Here is a 16,707-nt window from a genome sequence, read left to right as displayed (position 1 = left end):
GAAGTGCAGGAACACAACCCCCTCACTACCTACCCTGCAGTAACCCCCATCATCTGTTAAATCACCGGGAGTTCCAGCGACACTCCTCCCCCTCTCTCTCGGTATTTATCCACTCACTGCCTCACTCAAAGTTTATCTCCCATTGACAGTCCGTGCGAGTGCCCTCGTTGTCCCAGAATTGCTCCCCGTGGACACCAACTGACCTTCCCCGTGCCTCCCTCCCCCTCCTCCTGTTCCGTGACGGCCGACAAATTCAGGTTGTGTTCCAGTCAGCAATCAAAAGATCGGGACTGGGGCGGGGAGGGGTCATATAAATTAAAACACGTGGCGGCCGGAGGAAGGGGCTTGCGGGACCGTGTCTGGCCCGCGGGCCGGATGTTTGACACCTCTGATCTGCACTGTCAAGCCCTGTAAGAATTTTGTATGTTTTAAAATGAGATCACCTCTCATTCTTCTAATCCTGTACAGAATATCGGCTTAGTCTACTCAATCTCTCCTCACAGGACAATCCCCCATCCCAGGAATCAATTTGGTGAACCTTCGTTGCCATCCTCAATAGTAAGTACGTCCTTCCTGAGGTAAGCAATCAAAACTGTACACAATACTCCAGGTGTAGTCTCACCAGGGTCCTATATAATTGCAGTAAGATGTCTAGGAACAAGTTATTATTTAAATGGAGAAAGATTGAAAAGTGCCGCAGTACAGCAGGCCCTGGGGTTACTTGTGCATAAAGCACAAAAGGATAGTATGCAGGTACAGCATGTGATCAGGAAGGCCAATGGTATCTTGACCTTTTTTGCAAAGGGGATGGAGTATAAAAGTGGGGAAGTCTTGCTGCAGCTATATAAGGTTTTGGCGAGGCCACTCCTGGAATACTGCATGCAGTTTTGTTTTCCATATTTACAAAAGGATATAATTGCTTTGGAGGCAGTTCAGAGAAGGCTCACTAGGTTGATATAAGGGATCAGCAGGTTGACTTATGAGGAAAGGTTGAGTAGTTTGGACCTCGACTCATTGGAATGAAGAAGAATGAGAGGTAATCTTATCAAAACATATAAGATTATGAGGGGGCTTGACAAGCTGGATGCAGAGCTGATGTTTCCACTGATGGGGGGAGACTCGAAATAGAGGGCATGATCTTAGAAGAAGGGGCCGCCCATTTAAAACAGATGAGGAGAAATTTCTTCTCTCAGAGGGTTGTAAATCTGTCGAACTCGCTGCCTCAGAGAGCTGTGGAAGCTGGGACATTGATTAAATTTAAGACAGAAATAGTTTCTTAAATGATAAGGGGATAAGGGTTTATGGAGAGCGGGCGGGTAAGTGGAGCTGAGTCTCTGATCAGTTCAGCCATGATGTTATTGAATGGCGGAGCAGGCTTGATGGGTATGGCCTACTTCAGTTCCTATTTCTTATGTTCCTTTTCTTGTGTTTACTATTATCCTCAACTCCTCTTGTAATAAAGGCCGACATACCATTTGTTTTCTTAATTGCTTGCTGTGCCTGCATTTTAACTTTCAGTGATTCGTGTACATGGACACAAAGATCCCTCTGAACAGCAACATTTCCTAATCTCTCACCATTTCAAGTAGCTGTTTCCAGTCCACTTTGGCTAAACCACATCTCAGTTTTGTAAAATTGGCTTTTCCCCAATTGAGAACTTTTAGTCCTGGTCTATCTTTGTCCTTTTCCATAGCTACCCTAAATCTAACTGAATTCCGATCACTAGCACCAATGCTCTCCCAATGATACCCCTTCCACCTACCCAGCTTCAGTCCCTAATACTAAGTCCAGAACTTCCCCCTCTCTTGCTGGGCTTGCTATGTACTGACTAAAAGGTTCTGCTGGTTGCTGACCTCTCTACGAAGGGAAATAGGTCCTTCCTATCCACTCTATCTAGGCCCCTCATAATTTTATGCAACTCATTAATGTCTGCCCTCAGCCTCCTCTGTTCCAAAGAAAACAAACTATTAAGAGGGTTGGTGGGCTGGAGGAGGTTACAGAGATAGGGAAGGGAGAGACCCTGGAGAGATTTGAAAAAGAGAATGTGTATTTTAAAGGCTGATGCCACCAGCCATCTCGCCAACACAGAATGTAACTCACTTCCACAGGAAGGATGTTACGTTTATTACTACGCATGCATAACGAGAGGAAATCAATCTCTGTCCCATTAACTAACAGCGGCATGGAAAGAGGGAAATGAATGATCTTTAAATACCTGGTCCACTTGGCACTGAAGTGTCTGAAACTCATAATAGGAACTCATAAATGGAAATCAATTATTGACAGATGTTAAACTGTTTTTTTGACAAAAGAAATCTCGATTTAACCTTTAAAAGATAAATTGTTTAACAGAGGTTGACACATACTCACCCGATAGGCCGACTCAGGATCCACCCCTCAAGCACCGTGATTGGTTGCAGAATACGCTGCTTCCTTGGCCCTCCGGTCTCTGACCTCTCTTCCTGTTGGTTCCCAGGGCAATCAATCACCACTCGCCAACATTACACTGTCAGATTAAGTTGAGGGGCTCGGAGGAAGAAATAAAATGAGGCCATGAAACTGAGTTGAAAAATACAATTAGAAAAGCATGAATTTTTGAACTAGGAGAGACAATATAAACTAAAGGGTACAATCCTAAAGGGGATGCATGAACAATGAGACCTGCGGGTATATGTAGACAAATCGCTGAAGGTGGCAGGACAGGTTGGGAAAGCAGTTAACAATGCTTGCAGGATCCTGAGCATCACAGAGTACAAAAGCCAGGAGGTTATGATGAACCTTTGTAAAACACTGGTTCGGTCTCAACTGGAGCGTTGTGTCCAATTCTGGGCACCGCAGATTAGGATGTGAAGGCCTTGGAGAGGGTGCAGAAAAGATTGACAAGAATGATTCACGAGATGAGGGACTTCAGTTACGTGGATTGACTGGAGAAGCTGGGGTTGCTCTCCTTGAAGCAGAGAAGGTTGAGAGGAGAATTGACAGAGGTGTTCAAAATCATGAGGGGTACGGACAGAGTAGATAGAGAGATACTGTTCCCATTGGTGGAGGGGTCGAGAACCAGAGGAGACGGATTTAAAGTGGATGAGGAGAAGAACCAAAGATAATGGAAGAAAAATCTATTTTATGCAGTGAGTCGTCAGGATCTGGAATGCACGGCCTGAAAGGGTGGTGGAGGCAGACTCAATCACAGCTTTCAAAAGGGAATTGGATAAGTATCTGAAAGAAAACATTTGCTGGATCGGGGGAAAGGGCGGGCAATGGGACTAGCTGTGAGCCGGCAAGGGCTCGACGGGCCGAATGGCTTTCCGTGCTGTAACCATTCTCCGATTGTGTGAGCAGAACCACTCTGTTCCTTGACTCAATCTAAAGCCTTCCTAAGCGTGAGCAACTCTATTAAACCTGTCTACTTCAACTTTAAATATATTCAATGGCCCAGCCTCCACAGCTCTCTGGGGCAGAGAATTCCACAGATTACAACCCTCTGAGAGAAGAAATTCCTCCGCATCTCAGTTTTAAATGGTCTGAGGAGAAAAGCTGCATTTGTAAATAGAACAGGATTTACTGGGATTACTTTGGGCACTGAACCATGTTCATTGTGGCAGCTCTTGTTTGTTTCTGATTCTCTTAATAACCCCTATATATGGGCTGCAGATTAATATCTTGTATAAATGTTGAACAAATTATCTTCCTTTCAAACACAGTGTGTCGAATATTTGATTCCTCCATGATCAGAGGAGACTAATTGATGTTCTGTTACTGACTGTTCCATTTTAGGGCTTTTTCTTCATCTCACTTACATCATTTCTCACCTAGTTCACCTTTTATTATATCAAACCACAAACTTGTTCCGTTTGAGTACACGAGTTGTAGTTGTAGTAGACTTAACTGCAGTGTCTTACTTTAAACTCAGCTGAAATCCTTTGAACCGCCCCTTTATTGAACTGCCTTGCATAAGATTTGAAATCCGTTACTTTCTGTAACCTGGTTGTGGAACCGATTGAATTTTAAAATGCATCCACACATTTTGCGCGTGATAGTCTGTGAAATATTCTGAATTTGTAATTTTCATTGCCACAAACTCAGTTCCCTGGCCACCGACTCAATCCCTCTCCCCAACTTGTGTCTGCGCCTGAACCGGACTGTTTGCAACCTTGGTGCCATACTTAACCCTGAAGTATGTTTTTGACCATAAATCCACACCATAATTAAAAATGCATATTTCCACCTCTGTAACATCGCCCTTGCCTCAGCTCATCCGCTGCTGACCCCTCATCACTGCCTTTGTTACTTATGGACTTGACTATTCCAACATACTCCTGCCACATTCTCACCTGCAGAAACTGGAGTTGATCCAAAATTCGGTTGCCCGTGCCCTAACTTTCACCAAGTCCAGCTCACCCATCAGCCCTGTGCTCGCTGAACTGCATTGGCTTCTGGTTCAGCAACGCTTTGATTTCAGAATTCAATACTTATTTTCAAATCTCTCCATGGCCTCGCCCCTCCCGAGCTCTGTAAACACCTGCAGCCCCAACCAGCACCACACCACACCGCCACCTCCCCCCCCGCCCCCCCCACCCCACCCTTGAAATATCTGTCTTCCTGAGCATCCCTGATAATAATTGGTGGCTGTGCCTTCTGTTGCCCAGGCCCCAAGTTCTGGAAAACCCAGCCTAAACCTTTCTGTCTAACCCATGCTGTACCTGCTCTGGCAGTTCTTGATGCGATAATGGAAAGCAAGCTTTTCTCTCTTAGCTAATCCGTGCTGCATCTTTCCACGGAGTGTTTGATAGAAGAGTGTAGGGTGAGCTTTACTCAGTATCTAACCCGTGTTGTTCATCCCCTGGGTGTGTTTAATGGGACGGTGTAGAGGGAGATTTACTCTGTATCTAACCCGTGCTTTACTGTCCTGGAAGTGTTTGATGGACAGGGTCGGGGGAGCTTTACAGTGTATGTAACCTGTGCTGTACCTGCGCTGGGAGTGTTTGATGGGACAATGTCGCAGGAGTTGTCCTCTATATCTAACCCATGCCGTAACTGCGATGGGAGTGTTTGATGGATAAGTCTATGGGGAGTTTTACTCTCTGACTAACCCATGCTGTGCCTATTTTGCGAGTGTTTGATGGGACAGTGTAGAGGGAGATTAACTCTGTATCTAACCAATGCTGTACCTACCCTGGGAGTGTTTGGGACAGGCTAGAGGGAGATTTAACCTTCAAGAACCAAAGCTGTATCTGCCTGGGAATGTCTGGTGAGACATTGTAGAGGGAGCTTTACTCTGCATCTAATCTGTGTTGTCCTCATCATCATCATAGGCAGTCCCTCGGAATCGAGGAAGACTTTCTTCCACACATGAAGTGAATTATTTGGTAACTGAACAGTCTAATACGAAAGCCACAGACTCTGTCACACGTGGGACACATAGTCGTTGAAGGAAGGGACTGCTTTGCAGCACGCTCTTTCCACTACCTGCACTTGTTTTCTGCATGCTCTTGGCGATGAGATTCCCGGATGCATTTCCTCCACTTAGAGTGGTCTTTGGCCAGGGACTCCCAGATGTCAGTGGGGATCTCGCACTTTATCAGGGAGGCTTTGAGGGTGTCCTTGTAACGTTTCCGCTGCCCACCTTTGGCTCATTTTCCGTGAAGAAGCTCCGCATCGAGCACTTGCTTTGGGAGTCTCGTGTCTGGCATGCGAACTATGTGGTCTGTGTAGCGCAGCTAATCGAGTGTGTTCAGTGCTTCAATGCTGGGGACGTTAGCCTGGACGAGGTCGCTGATGTTGGTGTGCCTGTAGGATTTTGCGGAGACATCATTGGTGATAAATCTCCAGCGAGAAAAAGTGTCTACTGCACAGTGTCCATGCCTCTGAGCCATACAGGAGGGCGGGTATTACTACAGCCCTGAAGACCATGAGCTTGGTTGTACCTGTCCAGGGAATGGTTACTGAGACAGTGTAGAGGAATCTTTACTCTGTCTCTAACCTATGCTGTATCTGTCCTGGGAGTGTTTGATGGGACAGTATAGAGGGAGATTTACTCTGTATCTCACCCGTGCTACACCAGCCCCACGAATATCCACTGGAACAGTGTAGAGGGAAATTTTCTCGACATCTAACAGATGCTGTATCTGCCCTGGAATGGCTGGGACAAGTTAGAGGGAGATGTAGTCTGTGTCTAACCTGTGCTGTACTTGCACTGGAAACGTTTGACGGAACAGTATAGAGGGAGCTTTATTCTATATTTAAGCTGTTAAGTCCAGAAAAAGTAAAGTGATTGAGTACGGTAGACGTGAATAAGTGTGACCTATCTCTTTATTCTAACTTCAGAGTGCACGTACAACATGGAATGTCTGCTTATATACAGTGCTCCCAAGCGACGCTGTGATCCCTTGGGACTCCAACAGATACGCCCTGTGGTGGTGGTAGAATTCTGGTTACATAGGGTTGTATAAATAACATCACTCCTCCCAAAGTCAATAGTACACTCATTTGCAAGTTGAGGCGATCTGGGGCTTTTCGCTCCCAAGTCGATCGTCTCGGTACAAATGCAGATGCAGGTGAGTTGGTTGGTTCTTCGCTGGTCTGCTGCGCAGCTGACCTTGCCGGGCTGCTGGGGATGATGAGTTCAGCTACGTGGTCAACCATGATGTTGGTTGCCACTTGCGTGTGTGTCGGATGGTCGAACTTGGTTGCTTGTGGCTGTTTGTGAATCGCAGTTTGGTTTGGTCCAAATGCTTTCTGAAAGTTATTTCATTTGCGAGTTTGACCTGAAACACCCTCCTCCCTTCTTTGGCTATGACAGTGCCAGCAAGTTATTTGGGACCAGATCCATAGTTGAGCAAAAATACAGGGTCATTGACTTCAATATCGCGTGACAAATTTGTGTGATCATGGTACATGCTTTGTTGATGCCGCCTGCCCTCGACTTGATCATGGAGATCAGGGTGAACGAGAGAAAGCCTTGTTTTGAGCACCCTGTTCTGGAGCAGCTCAGCTGGGGAACCCCGGTGAGGGAATGGTGTCTGGTGCAGTGGCTGAGCAGCACTCGGGACAGGTTGTTCTGCAGGGAGCCTTTTGACATGTATTTCAAGCTTTGCTTGATGCGTTGGACTGCACGTTCTGTCTGGCCATTGGATGCGGGCTTGAACGGTGAAGATGTGATGTGCTTGATCCCATTGCGTGTCATGAATTCCTTGAATTCAGCGCTGGTGAAGCACGGCCCGTTGTCGCTGACAAGGACATCAGGCTGGCCGTGCGTGGTTCGTAGGTTTTCGAGGGTGGCAGTGGACGTGCTTACAGACATTATTACACACTCAATCCAGTTAGAATAAACATCCACAAGAACGAAGAACATTTTGCCTAGAAATGGGCCGGAAAAGTCAACGTGGATCCTAGACCACGGTTTGGAGGGCCATGACCACAAACTTGGGTGGCCCTCGGTGCACTGCTGAGTTACGAGCAAGTCGTGCCTTGGCACACGCAAGACTCCAAATCTGAGTCGATATCAGGCCACCACGCATGGGGTCTGGCTATAGCTTTCATCTTTACTATGCCTGGGTGGACACAGTGTAGGTCGCGATTGAACATTTCCCTGCCTTTCTTGGGCAAAACTACGTGAGTACCCCACAAAAGACAGTCCGTATGGGCATTTCGTCTTTACGCTGCTGGAACAGCTTGATCTCTTCGTGCATCTCCGCTGGGGCACAGGACTAGCTCCCATGGAGGACACCGTTTTTACAAGGGACAGTAAAGGATCCTGGCTGGTCCAGGTCCTCAACTCGCGGCCGTAATGGGTGACTTTTCATTTTCAAATGCATCCATCACCAAGAGCAAGTCTGCAGGCTGTGCCATTTCCACGCCGGTGGTGGGAAAAGTAGCCGACTGAGGGCATCAGCGCAGTTCTCTGTGCCTGGCCAGTGATGAATTACATACGTATATGCATACAGCGTGAGCACCCATCTTTGGATGTGAGCAGAAGCATTTGTGTTAATACCTTTTCTCTCTGTGAATAGCGATATGAGCGACTTATGGTGAGTTTCTAACTCGAACTAAAGCCCAAACAGATACTGGTGCATTTTTTCACCCCGTAAACGCATGCCAGACCTTCTTTTTCAATCATGCTGTAGGTCCTTTCGGCCTTGGACGAGCTCCTGGACGCATAGGCGACCGGTTGCAATGTTCCCAATTCGTTTACATATTGTAACACACGCCCGTGCTCGTACAAAGATGCATCGCAAGCTAGTACTAAACATTTTCATGAATCATACAGGACAAGCAGTTTGTTGGAACATAACAGATTTTAGGCTTTCTCAAAAGCAGTCTCTTTTGATCTCCCCCATGCCTAATAATCCCCCTTGCGCAGCCATATGTGTAGAGGTTCTAGCAAGGTGCTTAACCCGGGTAGGACATTACCAAAATAATTGAGGAGCCCCAGGAAGGACCACAGCTCCGTCACGTTCTGTGGTCTCGGCGCATTCTTGATGGCCTCCATCTTGGTGTCAGTGGGTCTGATGCCATCTGCCACGATTCTTCTCCCTAAGAACGCGACCTTTGGCGCCACGAAAACACACTTCGAGCGTTTCAACCTGAGTCCCACATGATCTAGCCGACTTAGAACCTCTTCCACGTTCTGCACGTGCTCGATGGTGTCCCGACCTGTGACCAGTATATCATCCTGGAAAACCACAATGTGCAGAACCGACTTTAGCAGACTCTCCATGTCCCTTTGAAAAATAGCCACTGTCGATCGAGTTCCAAACGGGCATCTAATGTCGATGAACAGACCTTTGCGTGTTGATGCAGGTGAGGCCTTTTTAAGATTCCGCCAGCTCCTGCATCATGTGGGCCGAGGTCAGGTCCAACTTGGTAAATGTCTTTTCTCCTGCCAGTGTCACAAATAGTTTGTCTGCCTTGGGTTGCGGGTACTGGTCCTGCAGCGAAAAACGGTTAATCATTACTTTATAGTCCCCGCAAATTCTGACCGTGACATCGCCCATGAGAACCAGAACAACCTGACTGGCCCTCTCGTTGCAGCCTGTCTAACTCGATCTCCACTTTCTCTCGCATCATATATGTCACTGTCCTTGCCTTGTGATGGATGGGTCATGTACGGTGAATCAAGTGGTTCTGCACCTTCGCCCTCAAGAAACTTCCGATCTCTGGCTCAAACAACAATGGAAACTTGCTCAGATGCTGGGAACATGAGGCATCATCGATGGATGAAAGCGCTCAGATGCCATCCCAGTTCCAGCATATTTTTCTCAGCCAGCTTCTGCCGAATAGTGTGGGGCCATCTACTGACACTATCCTTAGTGGTAGTTCGTGTACTGTTCCATCATAAGAGACTTGTAATACTGTGCTGACAATGACAGGGATCAGCTCTTTAGTGTAAGTTTTCAGTTTGGTGTGAATGGGGCTCAGCTTGGGCCTGTCGAAGGCCCTTTTCCCATGATGGACTGAATCGCACCCATGTCCAATTCCATGGATACCGGAATTCCATTCAGTTCAACATTTAACATGATCGGTGGACATTTCCTGATGAAGGTATGTACCCCGTACACTTCTGCCTCCTCAGTTTGAGTCTCTAATTCAGTTTGATCCACCATGGATCGGTCTTCCAATGCAATGTGATGCTTTGCAGTGTTTGCAGCTCATCTGCACATTCGCTGGAGGTGTCCCATTGCTCCACAGCCTTTGAACGCATAGTGTTTGAAGCTGCATTAATGGGCTCGAGGATCACCTCCGCAGTGTCAACAAGCTGTTAACTGCCTCGCATTAACGCTTTATGGCAGACTCTGAGTCATCTGAGATCATGCAGCTGCAGGCGTGCACATTGTGCCATATGCATTCCTGCCTGAAATCGATGTTACTTTGTGTACAGTACTTGCCGAAACATCTGTATGCTGTGAAATCTGTTTGGTGTTGTCGCTGGTGGACATAAATGCCTAGGCTATCGTTATGGCTTTGCTCAGGTGGGGTGTTTCAACAGTCAATAGTTTGCGAAGGATATCCTCATGGCCAATGCCAAGCACAAAAAATCTCTCAGCATTTACTCCACGCATCCATCAAATTCGCAATGTCCTGCAAGGTGCCTTATGTCACCGACGTAGCTCGCCACATCCTGGCCTTCAGACCGTTGACATGTGTAAAATCGATACCTTGCCATCAGAATGCTCTCCTTCCGATTTAGGTGCTCCTGGACCAGCGTACACAGTTCTTCATATGATTTGGTTGTTGGTTTCACCGGAGCAAGAAAATTCTTCATGAGGCCATAGGTTGTTGCCCCACAGAGAGTGAAGAGGATCGCCCTTTGTTTGGCAGCATTCACATTCCCTGCCAGCTCGTTGGCCATGAAGTATTAGTCGAGTCGCTGCATGAAGACCTCCCAATCGTCCCCTTCTGAGAATTTCTCCAGGATACCAACAGTTCTCTGCATTTTCGCATGATGGTTCATTATCTCGTCGCCAATTGTTATGTCCAGAATAAAGTAATGTGATTGAGTACTGTAGACATGAGTAAGTGTGATCTTGGTCTCTTTTTTCTAACTGCAGAGTGCACGTACAGCATGGGAGGCCTGGTTATATACAGTGCTCCCAAGGGATGCTGGGATCCCTTGGGACTCCAACAGATATGCCCTCTGATGGCGGTAGATTGCTGGTTACACAGGGTTGCATACATAACATAACCCATGTTGTACTTGCCCTGGGAGTATCTGATGGGACAGTGCAGAGGGAGCTTTAATCTGTATCTACTCCATGTCCGTTGTACTCTGTCGAGTACGAAATCCACATTGTGAATCCAGGAGGAGGTCCTCAGCCATAGGGGAAGACGGTTGAGGAGGATTCTAGCGATGACTTTCCCAGTGGCTGGTAACAGGGAGACTCATCTGTAATTGTCACAGTCGGACTTGTCCCCTTTGTTAAAGATGGTCACGATTACTGCAACTCTGAGATCTCCAGGCCTGCTCTCCTCCTTCTAGATGAGAGAGATGAGGTCATGCATTCATGCCAATATTGCCTCTCCACCATACTTTAGTGCCTCAGCGGGGATTCCATCCGCTCCCATTGCCTTTTGTTCTTGAGCTGGCAGATGGCCTTTTCTATCTCGTGCAGGGCTTAGGTTTTGCTGAGATGGTGGCGGTTAGCATGCTGCAGGATGGAGTCGAGGTCACTCGAGTCAAAGGCAGAGTCTCGTTTAAGGACATCTTCGAAGTGTTCCTTCCAGCTGGTCCTGTCTGCCTCAGTGTCCTTGATGAGTGTTTCCCCATTCTTGGCCAGCAATGGGGCGGTGCCTTGGGTGCTTGGGCCATAAGTGGCCTTGACTGCGATGAAGAATCCTCGCACATCATGGCTGTCGGCCATCTGCTGAAACTCCTGTGATTTCTCCACCCACCATCTATGCTTTCGGTCACAGGTTTTTTCTTGGATTCGGCCTTAAGCCGTCTGTAATGCTGCTTTGCTGCTCCCGAGTTGGGTTGTTATTTTAGGTTCGAAATACCCTGTGCTTGTGATTAATTTGCTCTTGCATCTCCTGGCCATTCTCATCAAACCAGTCCTGGTGTTTCCTCGTTTAGGGTAATATCCCCAGCATCGAAGGACTGACCACACTCGACCAGCTGCATAGGGTGGGCCACATTGTTCACAACTATTTTAAGTAGAACAATAATCAGGTTCCCCCTGATTAAAGGGTGGAGGGGCGTCATACTCCAGAAACTTTCATAAAAGTGCCCCCTTGTTTTTTTGGGGAACCAAAAACACAAATTAACAAATCAACATAAAGGTAACTTTTGTCAAATCAAATCAAATGAATTAAAAATACAATTCTGTTCCCTCTGGAATGATGCACTCCAGTCTCTCTGGTGCTCACCTCTCATGGAAGGCCACGAGTCTACCGGTGGACACTGCATGCTCAATCTCCAGGGATACCCTGGCTCAACACATTTTTCATATGCCTGACACAAGACTCACAATGCAAGGCTCTACTCGGAACTCTTACATGGCAAGCGAGCCTACAGTGGGCAGAGGAAACCTTTCAACGACACCCTCAAAGCCTCCTTGATAAAATTCAACAACCCCCCGATACCTGGGAGTCCCTGACAAACGTCCACCCTAAGTTGAGGAAGTGCATCCGGGAGGGCTCTGAGCACCCTGAGTCTCATCGCCGAGAGCATGCAGAAACCAAGCGTAGGAGCATGCGGCAAACCAGTCCCACCCATCCTGTCATTGAACGACTGGATGTCCCACCTGTGAGAGAGACTGTACTTCCCGTACTGGATTGCTTAGTCCCATAAGAACTCACCTTTAAAGTGTAAGCAAGTCTTCCTCGATTTTGATGGACTGCCTGTGATGATGATGATGTGTACCTAACCTGTGTTGTGCCTGTCCTGTGCATTTTTGGATTTGCTGTTTCGAGAGAAGTTTACGCTGCATCTAAATTATGCTGTACTTGCCCTGGGAGTGTTTGATGGGACAGTGTAGACGGAGCTTCACTCTGTATCTAACCCATGCTGTACCTGCACTGGGAGTGTTTAATGGGACAGTGTAGAGGCAGCTTTACTCCGTATCTAACCGTTGCTGTACCTGACCGGTGAGTGTTTGATTCATCACTGTAGATGGAGCTTTACTCTGTATCTAACATGTGCTGTACATAGCCTGGCAGTGTTTGATGGGACAGTGCAGAGGGAGCTTAACTCTGTATCTAACCCGTGCTGTACCTGCCCTGGGAGTGTTTGATAGGTCACTGTAGAGGGAGCTTTACTCTTTATCTGACATGTGCTGTACCTGCCACCAGTACTCTTGCAGCCTTCTGTAAGAGGTCGGCACCGGAGGGACTGGAGTGCATCATCACCTCCAGCAACCAAATTTTAATTTGATTTAAGTTTACCGTCCAAAGTTTAATTGGTTTATTTTGTCGGTTATAGTTCCCCTCCCTCCTTTAATCAGGATGCATTTGATTTACAGGTCAACAACAAAATAGTTGTGCTGTATCTGCCCTGGGATTGTTTCTTGGGATAGTGCAGAGGGAGCTTTATTCTGTATGTAACCTGTGCTGTGCATACCCTGGGAATACCTGGTGGGACAGTGCAGATGGATCCTTACTGTGTATTTTACATGTGCTGTACCTGCCCTGGGAGTGATTGATGAGTCAGCGAACAGCAAGCTTTAAATTGTTACTAACCCGTGCTGTACCTGCCCTGGGATTCTTTAGGACAGCATAGAGGGAGCTTTACTCTGTTCTCACCGTGCAGAATCTGGCCCACTCCTGCTCCTATTTCTCATGGTCCTATGTACCCAGCATGCCCCGCGAGAGAGAATGTGCCACACCCAGTCTACAGGAGCACAGTGCGCAGGCGCGGGCCCAGGCAGTGTTTGGAGCATGCGCGGTGCATGTAATGGCGGAGGAGACATGTTTTTGAGTGGTTTCTGAGAATGTCCATTTCGGCGGGGCGGAGGGGAGTAATCGACCAGCAGGGAGTCGTGGTGGCTTCATAAACAACCGGTGCTCGCAGCAAGCCCGGAATAAGAACCGGAATATCGGCGGTTGCAGCTTCGGGGCTTTCTCCCGGTCACAAGTCCAGGCTGACGGCGGCCATCTTCGTACAGGAAGATAGATTCTGCGTTACTCCATTTTGATTCAGTGAGTAGCAGCGCGCATGCGCGGCCATCTTGGTGCAGGAACAAAGTAAATGATGTCAGTGACTGGTTCTGAACCCAGCCAGAGTCAGCACCTTCAGGGGAGGGGAACCAGTGAATGTAGAACTGAACCCAGCCAGAGTCAGTACCTTCAGGGGAGGGGAACCAGTGAATGTAGAACTGAACCCAGCCAGAGTCAGTACCTTCAGGGGAGGGGAACCAGTGAGTGTAGAACTGAACCCAGCCAGAGTCAGTACCTTCAGGGGAGGGGAACCAGTGAGTGTAGAACTGAACCCAGCCAGAGTCACTACCTTCAGGGGAGGGGAACCAGTGAGTGTAGAACTGAACCCAGCCAGAGTCAGTACCTTCAGGGGAGGGGAACCAGTGAATGTAGAACTGAACCCAGCCAGAGTCAGTACCTTCAGGGGAGGGGAACCAGTGAGTGTAGAACTGAACCCAGCCAGAGTCAGTACCTTCAGGGGAGGGGAACCAGTGAGTGCAGAACTGAACCCAGCCAGAGTCAGTACCTTCAGGGGAGGGAACCAGTGAATGTAGAACTGAACCCAGCCAGAGTCAGTACCTTCAGGGGAGGGGAACCAGTGAGTGTAGAACTGAACCCAGCCAGAGTCAGTACCTTCAGGGGAGGGGAACCAGTGAGTGTAGAACTGAACCCAGCCAGAGTCAGCAACTTCAGGGGAGGGGAACCAGTGAGTGTAGAACTGTACCCAGCCAGAGTCAGCACCTTCAGGGGAGGGGAACCAGTGAGTGTAAAACTGAACCCAGCCAGAGTCAGCACCTTCAGGGGAGGGGAACCAGTGAGTGTAGAACTGAACCCAGCCAGAGTCAGCACCTTCAGGGGAGGGGAACCATTGAGTGTAGAACTGAACCCAGCCAGAGTCAGCATCTTCAGGGGAGGGGAACCAGTGAGTGTAGAACTGAACCCAGCCAGAGTCAGCACCTTCAGGGGAGGGGAACCAGTGAGTGTAGAACTGAACCCAGCCAGAGTCAGTACCTTCAGGGGAGGGGAACCAGTGAGTGTAGAACTGAACCCAGCCAGAGTCAGCACCTTCAGGGGAGGGGAACCAGTGAGTGTAGAACTGAACCCAGCCAGAGTCAGTACCTTCAGGGGAGGGGAACCAGTGAGTGTAGAACTGAACCCAGCCAGAGTCAGTACCTTCAGGGGAGGGGAACCAGTGAGTGCAGAACTGAACCCAGCCAGAGTCAGTACCTACAGGGGAGGGGAACCAGTGAATGTAGAACTGAACCCAGCCAGAGTCAGTACCTTCAGGGGAGGGGAACCAGTGAGTGTAGAACTGAACCCAGCCAGAGTCAGTACCTTCAGGGGAGGGGAACCAGTGAGTGTAGAACTGAACCCAGCCAGAGTCAGTACCTTCAGGGGAGGGGAACCAGTGAGTGTGGAACTGAACCCAGCCAGAGTCAGTACCTTCAGCGACCAGTGATTGATTGGTGCCGCGGCCCCGCCCCCCGCCACTGATTGGTGCGGAGCAGCGCGCTGGGTGAGCTGGTGCCCCATGCCGCCTCGCCATTGGCTGCGGGCTGAGTGTTGCGGGCAGGCGGTTGGGTGGTTTGTTGGTGGGCTCCGCTCGCAGCCTTTGAGCTCGGGGCCCAGGTGAGGAGAGGTGGAGTTGTGCGCAGGCGCGGGGCCAGCCTATTGTGGGAGATTAGCTGCGGACGGACGACGTTTTGCCCTCCCCCATGGAGGATGGATGAGCAGCCCGGGCAGTGCGCCCAGCCTCCCTGAGGACTCACAGACTCACGGACACGCGCGGGTGGTGAGATTTGCCACCGAGTCGGCGGGTGGGGCACCTTCGGGCGGGGACGGACCTTGGTTACTGTCGGGGTTTGCCGGGAGTTCGGCCGCCATCTTTGGGCAGCACGGGGCCGCCCGCCACGGGTGGCGGGACTTCCTCGACGTCACAATACTTTCCATTGTCCCGCTGCAGAGCAGGGAGCATGCGCGGCGGCCATCTTACTGCAGGGAGCAGGTGCAGGATGGGGACCAGTGACATGAATACATGAGAACATCAGAAATAGGAGATGAGTCGGCCCTTTGGCCCCTCGAGCCTGCCGCCATTCAATAAGATGATGACTGCAGCATCTGGGGTGGTTCTCCTTGGAGCAGTGAAGGTGCAGGGCAGGTTTAAGAGGTGCTCACAATCAGGAAGGCTTTAGATTGAGTCAGGGAACAGAGTGGTTCTGCTCACACAATCAGAGAATGGTTACAGCACGGAAGGCCATTCGGCCCGTCGAACCCTTGCCTGCTCCCAGCTAGTCCCACTGCCCTGCCCTTTCCCCCAGTCCTGCAAATGTTTTCTTTCAGGTAATATCCAACTTTTTTTTTGAAAGCTGTGATTGAGTCTTCCTCCACCACCCTTTCAGGCCGTGCTTTCCGGATCCTAACCACTCGCTGCGTAAAATAGATTTTCTGATGTCACCTTTGGTTCTTTTGCCATTCACCTCAAATCCTTCTCCTCTGATTCTCTACCCTTCTGCCAGTGGGAACAGTATCTCTCTATCTACTCTGTCCAGATCCCTAATGATTGTGAACACTTCTGTCAATTCTCCTCTCCACCTTCTCTGCTCCAAGGGGAACAACCCCAGCTTCTCCAGTCAATCCACGTAACCGAAGTCCCTCATCTCATCAATCATTCTTGTCAATCTTTTCTGCACCCTCTCAGGCCTTCACATCCTAATGTGCGATGCCCAGAATCGGACACAATGCTCCAGTTGAGACCGAACCAGTGTTTTACAAAGGTTCTTCATAACTTCCTTGCTCTGTCATGCCCAGCAACCTGTTTAAGCTTTTTTAACTGCTTTCTCAACCTGTCCTGTCACCTTCAGTGATTTGTGAACATATAGCCGCAGGTCTCACTGTTCATGCACCTCCTTTCGGATTGTACCCTTCAGTTTATATTGTCTATCCTTGTTAATTTCATCATGCTTCTCGAATTTTATTTCTTCACTCAGGTTCACGGTCTTGTTTTATTTCTTCCTCCAAGCCCCTCAACTTAATCTGGCAGTGTAATGTTGGCGAGTAGTGATTGATTGCCCTGGGAAC

This window comes from Pristiophorus japonicus, chromosome 23 (genome assembly GCF_044704955.1).
Source record: "Pristiophorus japonicus isolate sPriJap1 chromosome 23, sPriJap1.hap1, whole genome shotgun sequence".
NCBI lineage: Eukaryota > Metazoa > Chordata > Chondrichthyes > Pristiophoridae > Pristiophorus > Pristiophorus japonicus.
This window is presented reverse-complemented; position numbering follows the sequence as displayed.